This window comes from Arvicola amphibius, chromosome 2 (assembly GCF_903992535.2).
Source record: "Arvicola amphibius chromosome 2, mArvAmp1.2, whole genome shotgun sequence".
In the NCBI taxonomy this organism is placed as follows: Eukaryota; Metazoa; Chordata; class Mammalia; order Rodentia; family Cricetidae; genus Arvicola; species Arvicola amphibius.
Genome location: NC_052048.2, coordinates 90,690,953 through 90,707,944, shown reverse-complemented (window position 1 = coordinate 90,707,944; position 16,992 = coordinate 90,690,953).

The window sequence follows — 16,992 nt, the reverse complement described above, 5'->3', positions numbered from 1 at the left end:
AATCAGTGGTCTGTAGGCAGGTCTTCAGGGACGAGGAGGGTTGTCTTGTTTGCCAATTATAGCCCACTGTGGGCAGCACCATTCCCTAGGCAGGGGTCATGAACTATGTAAGACAGGATAAAACATTTCTGGTGGGAATGCAAGCTGGTACAACCCCTTTGGATGTCAGTGTGGCGATTTCTCACAAAATTAGGAAACAACCTTCCTCAAGACCCAATAATACCACTTTTGGGTATATAGCCAAAGGATGCTCAATCGTGCCACAAGGACACATGCTCAACTATGTTCATAGCAGCTTTGTTTGTCATAACCAGAACCTGCAAACAACCTAAATGCCCCTTGACTGAAGAATGGATAAGGAAAATGTGGTATATTTACACAATGGAGTACTACACATCAGAAAAAAATGACAGCTTGAATTTTGCAGGAAAAATGGGTGGAGCTAGAAAACATTATTTTGAGTGAGGTAACCCAGACACAGAAAGACAATGATCACATGTACTCACTCATAGGTGGTTTTTAAACATAAAGCAAAGAAAGCCAGCCTACAAACCACAATCCCAGAGAACTTAGACAACAATGAGAACCCTAAGAGAGACATACATAGGTCTACTCTACATGGGAAGTAGAAAGTAGAAAAAGACAAGATCTCCTGAGTAAATTGGGAGTATGGGGACCTTGGGGGAGGGTTGAAAGGGGAGGGAAGAAGCAGGGAGGGGAACAGAGAAAAATGCAGAGCTCAATAAAAATCAATAAAAAATGAAAAAAGGAGAAAACTACACGAAAGCAAGCAGGCAGTGAGCAAGGGTGTTCATTTTCTCTCTTTGCTCCTGACTATGGCTGTACTGTGAGTTCCTGCCTGACATCCCCTCAGTGACCAAGTGTGATTTGCAAGCCAAGTCAACCCCTTCCTCCCTACGTTGCTTTGACCAGGATGTTTTATTAAGCAACAGAAATGGAATGAGGGCACCGCTCAATCCTAACTCCAGCAGCATGGCTCTATTTTCCATTTCCAACATTTTGTCATCTCAAGAATATTCTATGCACAGAGCCAATAGCATGTGACCTCCAGGGTCAAGTTGTTCCTTAGATCAGTGGTTTGCTTCTTTCAGTTGCTAGGATGTGGATGCATCATACTTTGTTTAAGTGTTTGCTCACTGAAGGATGCCTGGGTTGTAACATCCCAACTTAGGGACATTACTAATGAACTTACTGTGAGCACTGGTATACAAGGGTTTTCACGTGAGCCTAAATTTCACTTTTCCAAGATAAACATTCAGAAGTACAACATTAGGTCCTGTGGTGGTGTCTTGCTTAGCTCTTTAAAACATTGACAGGTTGCTTCCAAATGACCCAGAGCTTCTTCTGGGGCCACCTGCAAAGTACAAATGACCCAGCTGCTTTACATCCTGCCCAGTGTTTGATGCTGTCACCAGGCTTTTTGTTTGTTTGTTGGCCATCTTGATAGATGTATAGTGTCACAGCTCATGGGATTTTAATTGTCATTTCCCTAATGACTGAAGATGCTGAGCATCTTTGTATGCTAACAATCTTAAATACATTCTGATGAATGTCTGTTTGTGTCTTCTGCTCTTTTTGTTGTTGTTGTTGTTTTAATTTTGTTTTTGTTTTTTCAAGACAGAGTTTCTCTGTGTAACAGCCATGGCTTTCCTAGAACTTGCTCTGTAGAGCAGGCTGACCTTGAACTCACAGAGATCCACCTGCCTCTGCCTTCCAAGTGCCGGGATTAAAGGAATGCGCCACCACTGCCCGGAGAGTCTTCTGCATATTTTTTATTTATTTATTTTTTTTTTGGTTTTTCGAGACAGGGTTTCTCTGTGGCTTTGGAGCCTGTCCTGGAACTAGTTCTTGTAGACCAGGCTGGTCTCGAACTCACAGAGATCTGCCTGCCTCTGCCTCCCGAGTGCTGGGATTAAAGGCATGCGCCACTATCGCCCGGCTTCTGCATATTTTTTTAACTTGACTGTTTTTGTTGTTGTTGTTGTTGTTGTTGTTGTTGTTCCTGCTCAATCTGGAGGTTTTCCCGTGCTCTGGGTAGCAGTTCTTTATGAGAAATGTATTTTAAGAATACCTGCTCCATGTCTGTGACTTATCTTTTCTTTCCCTTTCTCAAATAAAGAAGTTTTAAAATTTGATGAAGTCAATTCACCAATGTTTCTGGATGCTACTTCCGGTGCAAAGGGCAAAGTTAAGAACTTTCCTTTTTTTTTTTCACTAAAAAAATTCATAGTTTTATTTTATTTATTTTTTAAAGATTTATTTATTATTATGTATACAGTATTCTCAGTAATCTGTCTGCATGCATGCCTACAGGCTAGAAGAGGGCACCAGACCTCATTACAGATGGTTGTGAGCCACCATGCAGTTGCTGGGAATTGAACTCAGGACCTTTGGAAGAGCAGGCAATGCTCTTAACCACTGAGCTATCTCTCCAGCCCCTAGTTTTATTTTTTTTTTCGAAATTAACTCAAGAGCTGTTAATTCCCCAGCACTCATGAGGCAGAGGCGGGCAGAGCTCTATGCCGTGAGCTGTAAGCCATTCAAGGCTACATGGTAGAACACTCTCTCCAAACTGAACAAAACAAAACTAACTCAAGTTAGGGCTGGCAAGATGGCTCAGCAGTAAAGACATTTAGCACTAAGCCCGATAGCCTGAGTTGAGACCCTGGTGGAAGGAAAGAACTGATTCTTACGAGTTGTTCTCTGAGATCCACATACATACACATGTACACAAAATGAATAAAATTCAAAAAATTAACTCGAGTTCTCTTTCTCTGTTTCTCTCCTCCCACCAAACCCGACCCTTCCTCCTTCTTCCCCACAAATGCCCAGGGACTCCAACTCTATTCTAGACTTCTCTGTATAGGTTTACTTCCCATGGGCTCAAGCTTCCATCCCTCTTCCAATGACTCACAGACCTCATTATCTTGAAATTACATTGGTTAATTCCCGTTGATTGTCAGATCTGGATCTGTGCACTTGTAATTAATCCCAGCTACAGGGAGGCTCATATAGGAGGATCACTTCACCCCAGAAGTTTGAGAGCAGCCTATGCAAATTATCAAAATTCCAGAAAATGGCTGGGGGTGGTTAAAGACACCTGCCACAAAGACTGAGGACCTGTGTTTGATCCTTGAGACCTATGTGTTTAAAGAAGAAAAATGACACCCACAAGGTGTCCTATGACCTCCACAATGTGTGCCACATATGTTTGTGTGCGTGTACACACACATACACATAAATACAATAAAAAGACCCTCTTTCAAAAAGACAAAGTAATCATTCTTTTCAAAAACAATCGATCCATTGTTGTGCTTTAACATTTTCATATAGCTTTAGAATAACTATTCTATAGCTTGTAAAATCCTCATTTATTTCATAATCTTTCTGTGTTCCAGAACCATGTGAACACTCTTATGCATTTCTTCTGATTCCTTTGAAGACTTAAAAAAAAGCATTTAGCTGTGTGTGCGATCTGGAGTTCATGATGAGGGTGAGGTAGGACCAATCTGACCTCATAATTTGCGGTTATTTCTTGTTTATTTCTTATATGTTTGTTTTTTATGATGAAGGAGGGTCATCTGTCTATGTTTTACTTTCATTGGTTAATAAAGAAACTGCCTTGGCCCTTTGATAGGACAGAAAATTAGGTGGGTTCAGTAGACAGAACAGAATGCTGGGAAGAAGGCAGTGAGGCAGACGCCTCAGTCAGTCACCATGCCTCTCCTCTCCGAGATGGACACAGGCTAAGATCCCTCCTGGTAAGCCACAACCTCGTGGTGCTACACAGATTACTAAATATGGGTTAAAGCATGATTTGAGAATTAGCCAATAAGAGGCTGAAACTAATGGGCCAGGCAGTGTTTAAATGAATACAGTTTCTGTGTAATTATTTCCGGTAAAGCTAGCCAGGTGGCAGGACACAGCCTGCCGTTCATACTACATTTTGAGTCAGAGTTTCACTGTGTGGTCCTGGCTATCCTGGAACTTGCTCTACAGACCAACCTGGCCTCAAACTCACAGAGATCCACCTGCCTCTGCCTCCTGAGTGCTGGGATTAAAGGTGTGCACCACCACGCCCACCATTCTTCCAACATTGTTGAGAGAGTGTTTGGTCACTCATTGGAAACACCAAATTCATCATATACTAAATTTCCGTCTATCACCCATGTTCTCTCTCTCTCTCTCTCTCTCTCTCTCTCACTCACTCTCTCTCTCTCTCTCTCTCCTTTTCCTCCCTCTCATCTTTCTCCCTCTCATGTTTGTTGAGACAGAGTCTAGCTCTGTATCCCAGGCTACCTCAAACTTACTATGTAGCCTAGCCTGGCCTCACAATTGTGGGAATCCTCTCTAACTTTAGTCCTCTGATTATGGTTGCAGACCACCACACCTCTCTAAGTTGTTTGGTGATCTTATAACTTCATTGTGGAATACTCCTTTACACTGTGTAAATTACACTGTGATTGGTTTAATAGAGAAGCAGACTGGCCAATAGCTGGACAGGATAAGGTTGAAAGGGAGAATCACACTAAGGACATTGGGAAGAAGGGTGGAGTCAGAGGAGCCAACAAGACACAAAGAAGAAACAAGAGGTACAAGATGAAAGAGAGGTAATGCCATGTGGCAGAATGTAGATTAATAGAAATAGATTAATTTAAGTTGTAATAGCTAGTTAGTAATAAGCCTGAGCTATCAGCCGAGCATTTATAATTAATATTAAGCCTCTTTGTGGTTATTTGGAAGCAGTTGCCGGGACACAGAGATGTCCCACTTACACTTCATAGTAAGTTTTGCTAAAGTATGTTAAAATGGAGACCAGTCCTTAGCAGACAAAACCAGTTAGGTCTATAATGATCTCATTCTTGCTTGAATTGCAGACTTAGGAGAACTAACACAAGCAATATATTTCTTTGTTTCTATGTTAAAGAAAAACGGAAGTTTAAGCCAAGCCACTTGGAAATTTACAGAGCAGAGACTTACCTATGGGGGACAAGCCAGGCAGCCGTAGAGTCAACCCTCCCCTTTGATTTTTGTCCTTGTTTATGGTTTGAGAGTCTCTCTTGCTCCTGAAGTGGAACTACAAACTTCTGGCTTAGAGCTCTCTAATATACAAATCAGACTCTTGAAAGTTTTGGTGTACCTTGGTTTACCTTTCAGAACAGTCTTTTGCTTGCTTTCTTAGTGTGGCTCTCAGTTATCCCCTGTCAATGGGCATTAAGACTCCAGTGAGCAAGGGAGTGTGAATGTTGTGTTGTAGTGTCTGGATGGACATCTGCACAATATTGCAGTTTCTCAAGATTGCCTACGTCATCCCTTGAGGGTTTACCTTTTATGATTTTTTTTCAGTGTCTCTCAGACATCTTTCAGGACCAACCCTAAGTATTTTGTGAATTTTAATCATTGAAAAGGCTTTTTTTTTTACATATATTCCTAAATTGGTCACTGGTGCCTAGGAGCAAAACCTTTCATACACTGTCCCTACCTCCTGGGAACAACTCTGTAGTAAGTGACGTTTAAAGACACTGGAGCTAAAAGAGAAAGAAACCTGGTTCCAAACACAGGTCCTCTGGATCCAAATGCTCATCACATCATGTATCCCCTCCAAGCCAAGCAAACTTCTGGAATGTGTATGGATCGGCAGATGGCAAAGCTGTAGGCCTTCCTGCGACCTCCTGAGTGAGACTCTGGCTGGCAGGTTCCAGAAGAGCTGTGTGGTAGTCTCTGTTCCCACGCTATCAACTGTGTCTCACAGGCTGGTCTGCAGTGTCCTCAGGGTCCTTGACCTGCCTCTGAGATCACAGCCTGCTAGGCATGGGACCAAACCTTGGTCCAGCCTGGTAAATGCTGAAATGAGGTCATTCAAAGGCTAAAGGACCGTTTGCAACAGGGTTGCTAAAGAGGCCAGGACACGGAGGACAAGGTGAGAGGTGAAGATGGGGACCTGGAAGGTAGGGCTGGAGCCAGGTAGGCAGCAAACAGGTTCAGGAAGAAATGAGTCCAGCCCCAAGGTACCGGGGTAAGTATTTACATGGGGAGGCAGGCCAGGAGGCAGGAGATGAATGAGTGGCCTGGCTAGTGGTGGGTGTGAGGGAGAAGGCGGGGACTTGAAATGGGCTGGGCAAGTGCCACCATGTGCCTGTTCCCTGACTTCCCCGCTAGTTTCTTCAGTTATCCCATTCAGGAGTCATCATGGTATCTGCAGGGTATCCCACTCTACCCTGCTGTGTCAGGAGGCCACAAGATGCACGGTTCACATCCTGGCACCAGCATGCTTGAGAAGGGAGCGAGGGTCCCAGGTGGGAACCGTGAGAAGTCCACCCCTCCTCCCACTCGAAGCGCTCAGTTCTTCTCAGTTTCAGAGGTTGGGACCAGGGTCTATTCAGCATCTTAGCTTTGTGACAGTCCGTAGACAGGGACAGTTAGAGTGTCTCAGGTTGCGGGATGCTTGTTTCTGCAGATCTAGGGTGTCACAGTGGTCGCTTTTATGGGGCATCCAAAAATAATTTTCATGAATGGTAAATCACCTGATGAAATTTGTATTTCTCTAATTTTGTCTCCAGTTCTGATTACATAAGGAAGTCTCTGGCTCTTGTGCCCCCGGTGCAGGTCACAAACCAGCCTAATTAAAACTGAGTAAGAAACCATGAGATGGCTCAGTGGATGAAAGCAATTGCTGACAAGCTTGAAGGGCTGAGTTTGAACCCCAAGACCCACATGGTAGAAAGAGAGATGTGACTCCTGCCAGCTGTCCTCTGACCCCCACACATGAACACACAATAAATTAAAATGGACGTGTTTTTAATGAATAAAATGTCTGAGTTCACATAACCAATTCATTTCCAGGGAAGTTTTAAAGATTCCTGGGTTCTCTCCAGATCTGCTCGGACGCAAATTTTTAGACACATTCCCTCATGACTACAAAAGGGATCCTGGAGCACTGGGATTCATACACACCGACGACCTTATCTAAAGCCGTCAAGAGTAACTTACCTAGAGGTTTGTTTAAAAACGCTCGGTCTGGAGCGGCGAACCCTCATAAAGGGAGTGATTCAGAGACTCCAGTGTTACACAACCCTTGCCATCATCCGTCTGCAACGCTAGCTACGCTACGCTGCCGCTGCCGCTGCCGCTGCCGGTGAGAATCAGGAATCGGGCGCGCTATTGTGTAACCATGCCCAGGACCATTCTCGTCTTGCAAAACTGAAACTCCCCACCGAGCAGTTCCTTCCCCCCATTTCACCAGACAGCCACAGTCTGTGTGCTCTTTCTATGAACCTGGGTTCTGGAAAACACCTCCTAGAGAATGAAGTCGCGTGCTCACTGGCGCGTCGTGACTTCACTTAGCCGACTGTCCTCAAGCTTCCTCCACGCTGTGAAATAGGACAGGATTCTATTTTGCAGAGTCGAATGATATTCTTTTGTATGTGTCTACCACTTTTTTGTTTGTTTGTTTGTTTGTTTGTTTGTTTTTAATCTGCTAGTTCCTTGGCAATCTTGTTGGCTGTTTCGAGGGTTTATTTAGCTTTTAAACGTGGAAGTGAAACTTTCTCAAAAGCTTTCTGGGGACTTCACTTAGACCTTCACAGGCAGAGCTGACTCAAACACCCACGTGCTGGCCAAAGGCAAGCTGGGAAAGGAGCCGCTGAATTTTACTGCTGCATTTTAGCCTCTGGAGATAAATGGGGTTCTTCTGTTGGCATTAAGGTGTAAGATGGGTGTTGCGTGGACCAAGATTTCTTGAGCTTGTGGCTAAAATGCTTCAGAGTAGCCCAACCTCCAAACAGCATCCATTTGAATAGACAAATTGGGTGTTTTGTTTTGTTTTGTTTTGAGTGAGTGAGGATCTCAAAAGAGCCCGGTGGAGACTCACATCTGGCCTCAGCTTCCTGAGAGTTGAGATTACAGATGTGAATTGGCCAGCACAGCGTTGCGTTTTGTGTTGCAGCTGCTTGTGCGACATGATAATGAGTATAATGATTCTTCTAGGAGGTCACGGCCAGCCTGGGCTACATCGAGACCTGTTGTTAAAATATCTTTCCAGAGGGAGGCATGAACGTCTAACCTAACTTCCCGACGACAAACCACAATTCCACCAAAATTGACTCTGGGAACCAAGGAGTTTATTAATCTTCATATAGAACATAGGTCAGGGGTTACTTATGGGGTGGGAGTGCTCCTTCACCAAGTAGGGTGGGCCTGGAAAGCTTTTGCCTAGCAAAGAGAAGGGTTTTCTCATATCCAACAGGAGTCCTCCCTCGCCCAGTCTCTCCAGGCCTATATACTCAAGTCCTTCCCAGGGGTCCCATACAAGGCAGAGTTGTATACAACAAGTGATAGGGAGTGGCTGGATACTGAGGTGAGGATCTTGGGGCACACCCCGCCCCACTATGAGGCCATGTAAATATTCAACAAACCCAGCTGGAATGATTCTTTTGTACGAAGTCACAGATGAACGCCCCGAAATGACAACTGCTTGGCCCAGAGGACAGTCACTCCCAACAAACCCTGTCTCAAAGAGCAGTTTACTCTAAGACACATCGGGGTAAAGTAAAGAGATGACTCAGCCCAGTAAGTGTTCACTTGGCATAAAGACCTGAGGTTATCCCCAGAGCCTATGTAAAGCAGCCTGCAGTGATGGCACACAGGCTTGTAATCTCAGGACTAGAAAGACAGACAGAAGTGGATCCCTATAGCTCACTACCTGACCCGTCTAGCCAATCAGTGAGCTCCATATTCGGGGGGAGACCCTGTCTCCGAATACAACATGGGGAGCAAATGTATAGACATGGACACACAGGAAACATTGTACTGAAATAGAACATATACTCGGCACACACAAGGCCCCGAGCTTTATCCCCGGCCCCAATTATGAATCATAATAAAATAGTAATAATTAGAACCAGGTCTGGTAGTGCACACCTGTAATAGCCGCACCCAGGAAGTTTTGAGGCAAAGATGTTGGGACTTTGAAGCTAACCTAGACTACATAGTAAGCGCCAGTTCAACCCGGGCTGCAGGGTGAGAATTTGCCTTAAGAAATATTCACAACTAACGTGGGCTCGAAGAGGTTCACAGAGACTGAACCGACCATCATGAAGCCAATATGGGTCTGACCTAGGCCCTCTGCCCATACGTTATGGTTGTGTGGCTAGGTGTTCTCATGGGACTGCTAACAGTAGGAACAGGGACCGTCTCTGACTCTTTTGCCTGCTTCTGGGCCCTTTTCGACCCAGGAGTGCCTCGTCCAGCCTTAATACAAGGGAAGGTGCCTAGTCTTACTGTAACTGGAAATGCCATGTTTGTTTGATATCCCTTGGAGGGAGGTCTGCTCTTTTCTGAAGGGAAACAGGGGGAAGTGGGTGGTGAGGGGGGGCAGAATGGGAGGAGAAGAGGGAGGGGAAACCACAGTCAGGATGTAGTATATGAGAGAAGAATATATTTACTTATTGGGCCAGCAGGAGGGATAAGAGGGTAAAAGTGCTTGCTGCCAGGTTTGAGGACCTGGGTTCAATCCTCAAGCCATACATAGCAGACTGAGAGAGTCAATTCCTACAATTTTGCTCTCTACACACACACACACACACACACACACACACACACACAAATGTTAGAAAAAAACTTTTAAGCAAATTTAAGAGTTAGGTTGTTTTGTTTTTAAGAAACTGGCTTATGAAGAAAAGAGGTAAGGGAAAGCTACGTTGGAGACACGTAAAGGGGCAGAACTAAAGAACACAGTCTGTGTTTGAGATGGAGTGTGGTGGAGTATGAGGTTTAAGAGAGAGGAACATACAAGAAGATGTAGTCCAGTACCCAGACACAGGGAGAGCTCTCTGACTCATGTCAATCACTGGCTTTCCCTTCAAGCGAAGGTGCTCAGGTGATGGCGACACTCTCAGCTCCATGCAAAGGTCAGATAAAGAAATAGATTTTTTTTTTTAGCATGCGTATTTCCCATGCCATGTTAACTGGGACATAACTGTTTAAAAAACTATTCTGTGCTTACCTGAAACTCGCTTTGGATCGGATGGCCTGTCCTTTCTGCAGACTTCCTACTTGTGTGTTTTCTCTGCTATGCGAGAGACTAGGACAGAGCGTGGAGACCCTGATGTGTCACGGGGCTGCTGGCCCTCCACCTGAGAGCTGGACAGACATGAGACAGGCAGGGGCTCCCAAGAGGCTGTGGACTCCTGCCTGGGAGCAGCCCCAACCCTGGCACCGGGTTCAGTCCCACTTTTCACACAGCCTTGGCACAGCCACCAGGCCTCTCCAGTTTCCTACTTCCCTATCTCCCTCCTGGCTGTGAAAGGGAGGGACCACAGCAGTTAACAGGTGTGTGTGTGGGGGGGGGGGGTATATCACAGACAGACAGACAAGTGGAACATGGGAATTATCTCTCTAACAGGAAAGGTTTACTTACCAGGGACCTGGGCCAGAAAACGTGCAAGAGGTTTCTAAATTTAGGGCTATACCTGTCACTCCTTCCCTCTCCTGACTATTGTAAGCCAGACCTGGGAATGGCTCTGTCTACACAAAGGCCTGAACTATGTGTAGGTGGCTAGCTGGGTCACAGTTGACATATTCTTGGTCCTACTCAGGGGTCTTTACAGTCTCACATCACACGCATATCCCTGAATTCATGTCACACTCACAAAACATACACACAAACTGCATACATCATACACACAAACTACATACATCATACACACAGAGAGAGTATCGGTCGCTGGAAAGTGTGACTGACTCCATCCATGTGCTGGCTCATGTGAGAGAGGGGACAAGCTCTTCAAACCAAGAAGCAATCAAGCAATAACCCATCTCTCTGGGCCTTGCCTTCCCTGGCATCCTGGGGTTGGTCCTGCCTGTACTGTCATAGGGAGAGTGGCATTTAAACGAAATGCAACCTGTCACAGCAGGAGACAATCAGTCTCCAGGGAAAAAACGGGCCTTAGCAGCCACCAATGTTCGTGCCTGGAAAATGGTGGCTATGATTCACACCAAGTCAAGGAGAACCGTGGGCCCAGGGTGTCTCCTGTCTGTCACATGGAATGGCTCAGTCCGTTACTCACATCAGAGCAGGGTGACACAGACGCTGTCTAGTGCTTACTCATGCACTGTGTGCCCTAAGAATCGGGCGCCTGTGTGTCCTACTTACTGGAACCCCTCAAGGGCAGACAGCTGATCCTCCTCGGTGGTGCGGTGTAGACACATCAAGGCACAGGTCGAAGGCTTGAGCAGCTCAGTCCAGTGTGGCTGTCAGGCTCACTGCCCACCCTACTGGGGGCCCTTCAGGAGCATGCCATGCTTTGGAGCAGGTGAGGGTGGTCCTTCGTTTCAGGGTGATGGCTAGGAGTGGGAAGGAGGTTGCCCATGGCTCCCCCTCTGCTTCCTACCCATCTCCAAGGGCTCTCACAAGCAGCGGCCTGTCCATACCCATTGCAGGAGAACCAGGTCTCCCACTCCGCTGTCTCTTTTGATAGCCACTAGCCCCTGAGCGACTCTTCACTCTGGTGTCATGGCTGTTCTCAATTGTTCTTGCCATCAAGGTACCAAAGAACGAGGCTCCTGCCTTTGGAGCCCACAGAAATGACAGCTCCACTCCCATGGCTAAGCCCAACACCTCTTAATGAAGTCCCTGTCTTCTCCTAGAGCTGATGCCCAGTCTGTTCCTCAGCATTACCAGGAACAAGGATGCGGACCATGTGGGAGAAAGAAAACATAAGTAAAACACAGGCTGGTGCTCGGACAGTTCAGTTGGCAAAGGGCGTGGCGTACAAGTACGAGGACCCGAGTTCAATCCCTAGGTTCCTAAAAGGGCTGGGTACGGCAGCCTGTGCTTGTGATGCTCACCCCGGAGAGGAAGAGACATGAACCCTGGGTGACTCCTGACCCGGAAGCCTGGCAGAATCAGTGAGTTCCAGGCCAAGAGGGGCCACTCCTGTCTCAGAAAACAATGTGGATGGCATTGTGAGGAACTGCAGACACTCCAGGCTGCCCTCTGGCCTCCATCGTGTATCTGTGTATACATAGCCACAGCAACAGTCCACAAGGAGGCCACCAGCCTGTCACACTTACCTTCCTGAGCACCACATACTCTTTCCGAGTTGGAGAGCAGTGTTTTGAGCTCTGCAGCTAAGGAAGTGAAAAGGGAGGGGACAAAGTCTCCCTAGAGGATAAAAGTCTTCTTGGCTTCTGCCGCCTCCCCTCCCTGCATGTCATTGATCATTCCTGTATAGCAGGTGGAAGGGGACTATGGTTTGTGGAGAGGGGTCAATGGAGCGACTCTTCAGGAACTGCTTCCCACCCACAACTCCTCCCTTCCCGCCATAAAGTCCAGGCCCCAGGGAGGAGAGAAGAGCCATCGCTTTTGAATATGGGGGTACACTATGTGAGGAGAGACAGGGGGAATTCTGCCTGAGGTTCCCACAATGGTGGGCCATGTTCCTCTTTACTTCTGGGCTTCTTTCCCAAATAGAAGCCCAAGAGAGAGACCCCTTCAGGCCACTCTGCAAATCCCCCCCCTCTTTGCAGCGGCATGCGCATGCGCATTGGGGATTTGCACACTGTTACTGAAGGATGCATCCCGGTCTCCACAGCACTGGAGGAGACCATCTGAGGAATGCAACAGCAATGACACACCAACTTTTGCCCATCAGGACAGTTTTGTGACTGACACCCTTCTCATATCAAGAGTGGGGAAGAGGTCCAGGGAGAACGATGCATTTGGCCAGCAGAGTCGTGGTCTCTGAGATGAGAATGACCCAGAGGCTGGGCGTTCCTCCAGCAGTCCTGCCCTGGGTCTGATGGGCCGCTTTTACGACAATAGTTAACTTTTTATAGATATTTCTCCTGCAGCAAGTTAAATCACATCTGCTAGGGCAGACATCCAGGTTCAGAACGGGTAGATGGAGCTGCCAGCCCCAGCTCTGGCGGGCAGGCTTTCCTGCCGTAAAGCTGTGTCTAATAGGAAATCCAGGCTGGCATGCAGGGCGCAGGCAGCTGGCTGTTCCCTTTATGGGCTCAGACCTAGGCAGACTCAGCTTTTTCTCCTGTGCCAAGTCTGGTCAAACCTTCTGGAAATGGTGATAGGAGAGGAGAGCCCGTTGTCAGAGCTGATCTCAAACTATGACTCATAGAATACAGAGAACTGTGGGAGAAGAAGGTCAAGGACACTGCCCAAGGAGGCAGGAGTGAGCCCCTCCCCCCCAAAAAAAACCGGTAAGAAACAGGGCCAGCAGGGCAGTGGTGGTGCACACCTTTATTCCCAGCACTCGGAAGGCAGAGGCCAGCAGACTTCTGGTTTACAGAGTGAGTTCCAGGACAGCCAGGGCTATGGGGTGGAGTGGGGTGGGATGGAGGTAGGCATTAGACTACCCACTTAATTGAACCAGCAGCATCAAGCAGGATTGCCATGGGATGAGAAAGCAGAGGGAGAATGTAGAAGGGGTTCTACTCTGGTTCCTTGAGTACCAGTACAGACACCTAGGCCAGAGAACATAACCTGATGAGATATTCAGAGACTCAGACATTTGATCAGACCCTTACTTCACCAGACTCTGGACTTTCCAAACAAAGATGAAGCCTTCCCTGATAAAGCTTCTTGGGGAGGGGAAGGGCAGCAGAAAGATGGTATAGCTGGTCATCCATCTGCCACCACTCAGGATAGCCTTAGTTCCCTGTTTCATCCCACTCCTCCTGAAACACCCAGAAGAAAGAGCATCCACCTTCCTTGTCCTCCTCCTTGGCAACTGGTTTCCTGGTCTCAGGACGTACCTTCTTTCTAGAAAAAGCTGGGTCAGGCTAAGCAACCCTGACCACCTGCAGAAAACCCAGGCTAAAAGGTTATAGCTAAACACAACTTGGTCTGGTAGCATCTAGCTTTTCCTGGGAGGGGGAGGGAAGATGTCAAAAGAAACATAAACATGATCATAAGCCCGTTTTTAAATTACCACGCGAGACAGGGGGTTGATGTCCAACTTTACAGCAGGGTCTAGAGATGAAAAGAGCAGGTCTGGGTGACGCAACACAGTCTGGGGCTGGTGAGAACTCTAAACCACAGCTCGGGACTCTGAGATCAAGGCCTTCCCCTACCTACCATTTGGCTAACCAGAGAAGGTCTGGCCTAAGAGCATCAGATAAAACCTACAGGCATGCATAAAACACATCTATAAAAACCCTGGATCTATAAACATGTGAGGGACAAACTAGTAGAACCAAGAACATAAGTATGGATTCACTAACTCTGACCTCAGATCAGTACCCAGGATAGCCGGTACATAGCCAGCGCCATGCCCCATGCCTGCGCCTCTTCCAAGACCTTACCTCTGGGCCAGGAAAAGCTTGGCTTGTGCTAAAAGCCCTCCAGTGCTTACTGCCAAAGTTCTCCTGTGCTGGATCAGCCGTGTTGCCTTCCCATATAATGTAGCACAATTAATTAAAAAAAAAAACCAGAGACAGATATTGGGGTTCAACCTGAAGACCAGAAAAGCAGAAAATATCTCCAGGACTGGAGTGGGTGCACCTCCAAGTATAACTTCCTTCCTGGTATCAGAGACAGGAGGGGGAACACACACAGCTGGTGGGTGAGGTAGAGCTAAGTGGTCTGGGGAGGGTCACTCTCGACCAGGAGGGGAGTCCACCTGGAGAACACAGGCCTGGGAGGGGGGGCTGAAGAAGTGAGAAGCGTGCTTCATCTTGGGCAGCATGTAGCGAAGGGGACACGGGCTAATGGTTCTAGGAGCCATAGGAGCAAGTGGGAGCAGTGGAGTCCCATCTGAGCCTATCTGCCCCCTACTCTCTGAGTGTCAACTTCTACCTCAGGTTCAGTGAGGGCCATGGAATCTCAGCCTGACAGTTTTGGCTGCTTAGACGAGTCAAAGGAAATGCCAAGTGACCCTGTCACACCATTGTCTGATGACAAGAAACATGACTTCCTTCATTTCTGCTTCCCCAAAATTTGTGTGTCTCCCAGGTAGACATGAACTCAACTCCAGCACTCTAGCTGCAAAGGAGTCTGGAAATAAAATCTCAGTCTTTCACTCTAGCTGCAAAGGAGTCTGAAAACGTAATCTCAATCTCTCTCTGTAGCTGCAAAGGAGTCTGAAAATGTAATCTCTCTCTCCCTCCCTCCCTCTCTCTCTCTCTTTCCCCTAATAAAAGAGCAAGGCATATTGGAAGATACTGACAGCCTGTCACACACATGTGACATTTTAAATCTATATTTTACAGATGGCCAGCAACACTGGGGTCCACAAAGAAGCACCACTTGAGGCAGAGTTACCTTGCCTGCCAGAAACTGGCACAGCTATTAAACTGGTAGGGCACTGAAAAATGTTTTAAAACCACCTGTGTATAGTTACAACATGAAGGTCACCTTTGCTAGATCAGTGAAGAGGACCAACGTGTGAATATTTCCTCTATCTTTAAATTTGACAATGTAATAACTGGAAAAGGCATAATTAGATTTTATTTGCGTTATTTCCCCTTCTATTACTTTCTATTACTATTATTTCTATGTCTGAACAATCAATAAAACAAAAACCAAGCCATCATTTGTTGCTTGCCAACTTTTACTTAGCATAAATATTCCCATGACTATTGCTAACTCAGGCTGCTAACGCAGTGTCAACAAACCCAGAAATGTGGGCAGTCAAGTGATTCATGTTCCTACCTATAAGGCTCAGTGGTAGAGAATTTGTCTAGCGTGTACAAGGCCTGGGTTTGATAACCCTCAGCAAAGAAAAAAAAGTCAATCTACAGACAGTTACATAAATAACTCTAATAGTAAAATGATTGCAGAGTGGTGAATTTGAAATCCTCTCTTTACCTTTGCTTTTAATGTAATTTATTTGATTGTAGTTAAGTTGTTAATGATATGTCTATCAACTAGCACACAAAATCCCTGAGAATTCAGTAGCTTGTTCTCACCAGTGCATAGACGTCAACTCCAGACCACTACCAGTTTAGACCCAAGTCTCCAGTGACACCCAAGCCCAAGCTCTTCGCACCAGCTCAAAGCTGACACAACAAAAAGGCCCACAGGCTGTAGGTAATGGAGCTGAGATTTGAAGCTATTAACAGTTTAGCCACAAAGCCAAGTACCTCATCACTATCATTTAGATAATTGTCTCTGATATTTTCCCTTGACCTGTTTACCATTGGTGGGCCTGACGCGTGTGCAAGACAGGCAAGGAAAAAAGTCCATAATGCCTTGCAGGGCTCTTCTATCCCATACCCAGGCCACTTGAAAGTCACTAAACCTCTGGCATAGCCAACCTTTGTTCTCTTACTGCAGAGAGAAGACCTACCCAGGTTCACCCACAAGTCGGGGGGCTGCGTGCAGACTCGAACGCAGATTTCCCCAATCATCCACAGGTAAGGCACGTCCACATTTCTGGTGATATACACTCAGTGCACCAACAGGAATCGCTACTGCAGACAGGTAAGAACTGTCCTGTGTAGACACAGAGCTTGCTGACCTGTGAGAGACAACCAGTATGTGCCACCTGCACCCAAGTGCCCTGTCTTGGTTGCTGCAGGCTGGGGATGTGGCTCAATCATTAGAGAGCTGATCTAGTATGCAAAAAGCCAGGATTCAACCTGTACCCCAGCATACAAGAGGATGGGGAGGGGCGTACACTTGTAATCCCCCTACTGGAGAGATAGAAGCAGGAGGGTCAGAAGTTCAAGGCCACCTTGTGCTCCCTGGTGAATTTAAAGCCAGCTTGAGCTTCATGAGATCCTATGTCAAAAAATGAAATAAAATAATGGGGTTGCCACTCACTCATTTTATAAAGTAACATTTAAATCTACTAAACTTCGGCAATTTTACACATTCAGCTCCTTAGTTGCAAGATGGCTATTTAAGCGTTCATTAGACGTATTTGATTGCTGGCAGTTGGATAGAGTTACCATATCATAACAATGAAGACCTATTTCCACCAGCATAGAAAGTTCTACTGGAGGGCGCTGGGT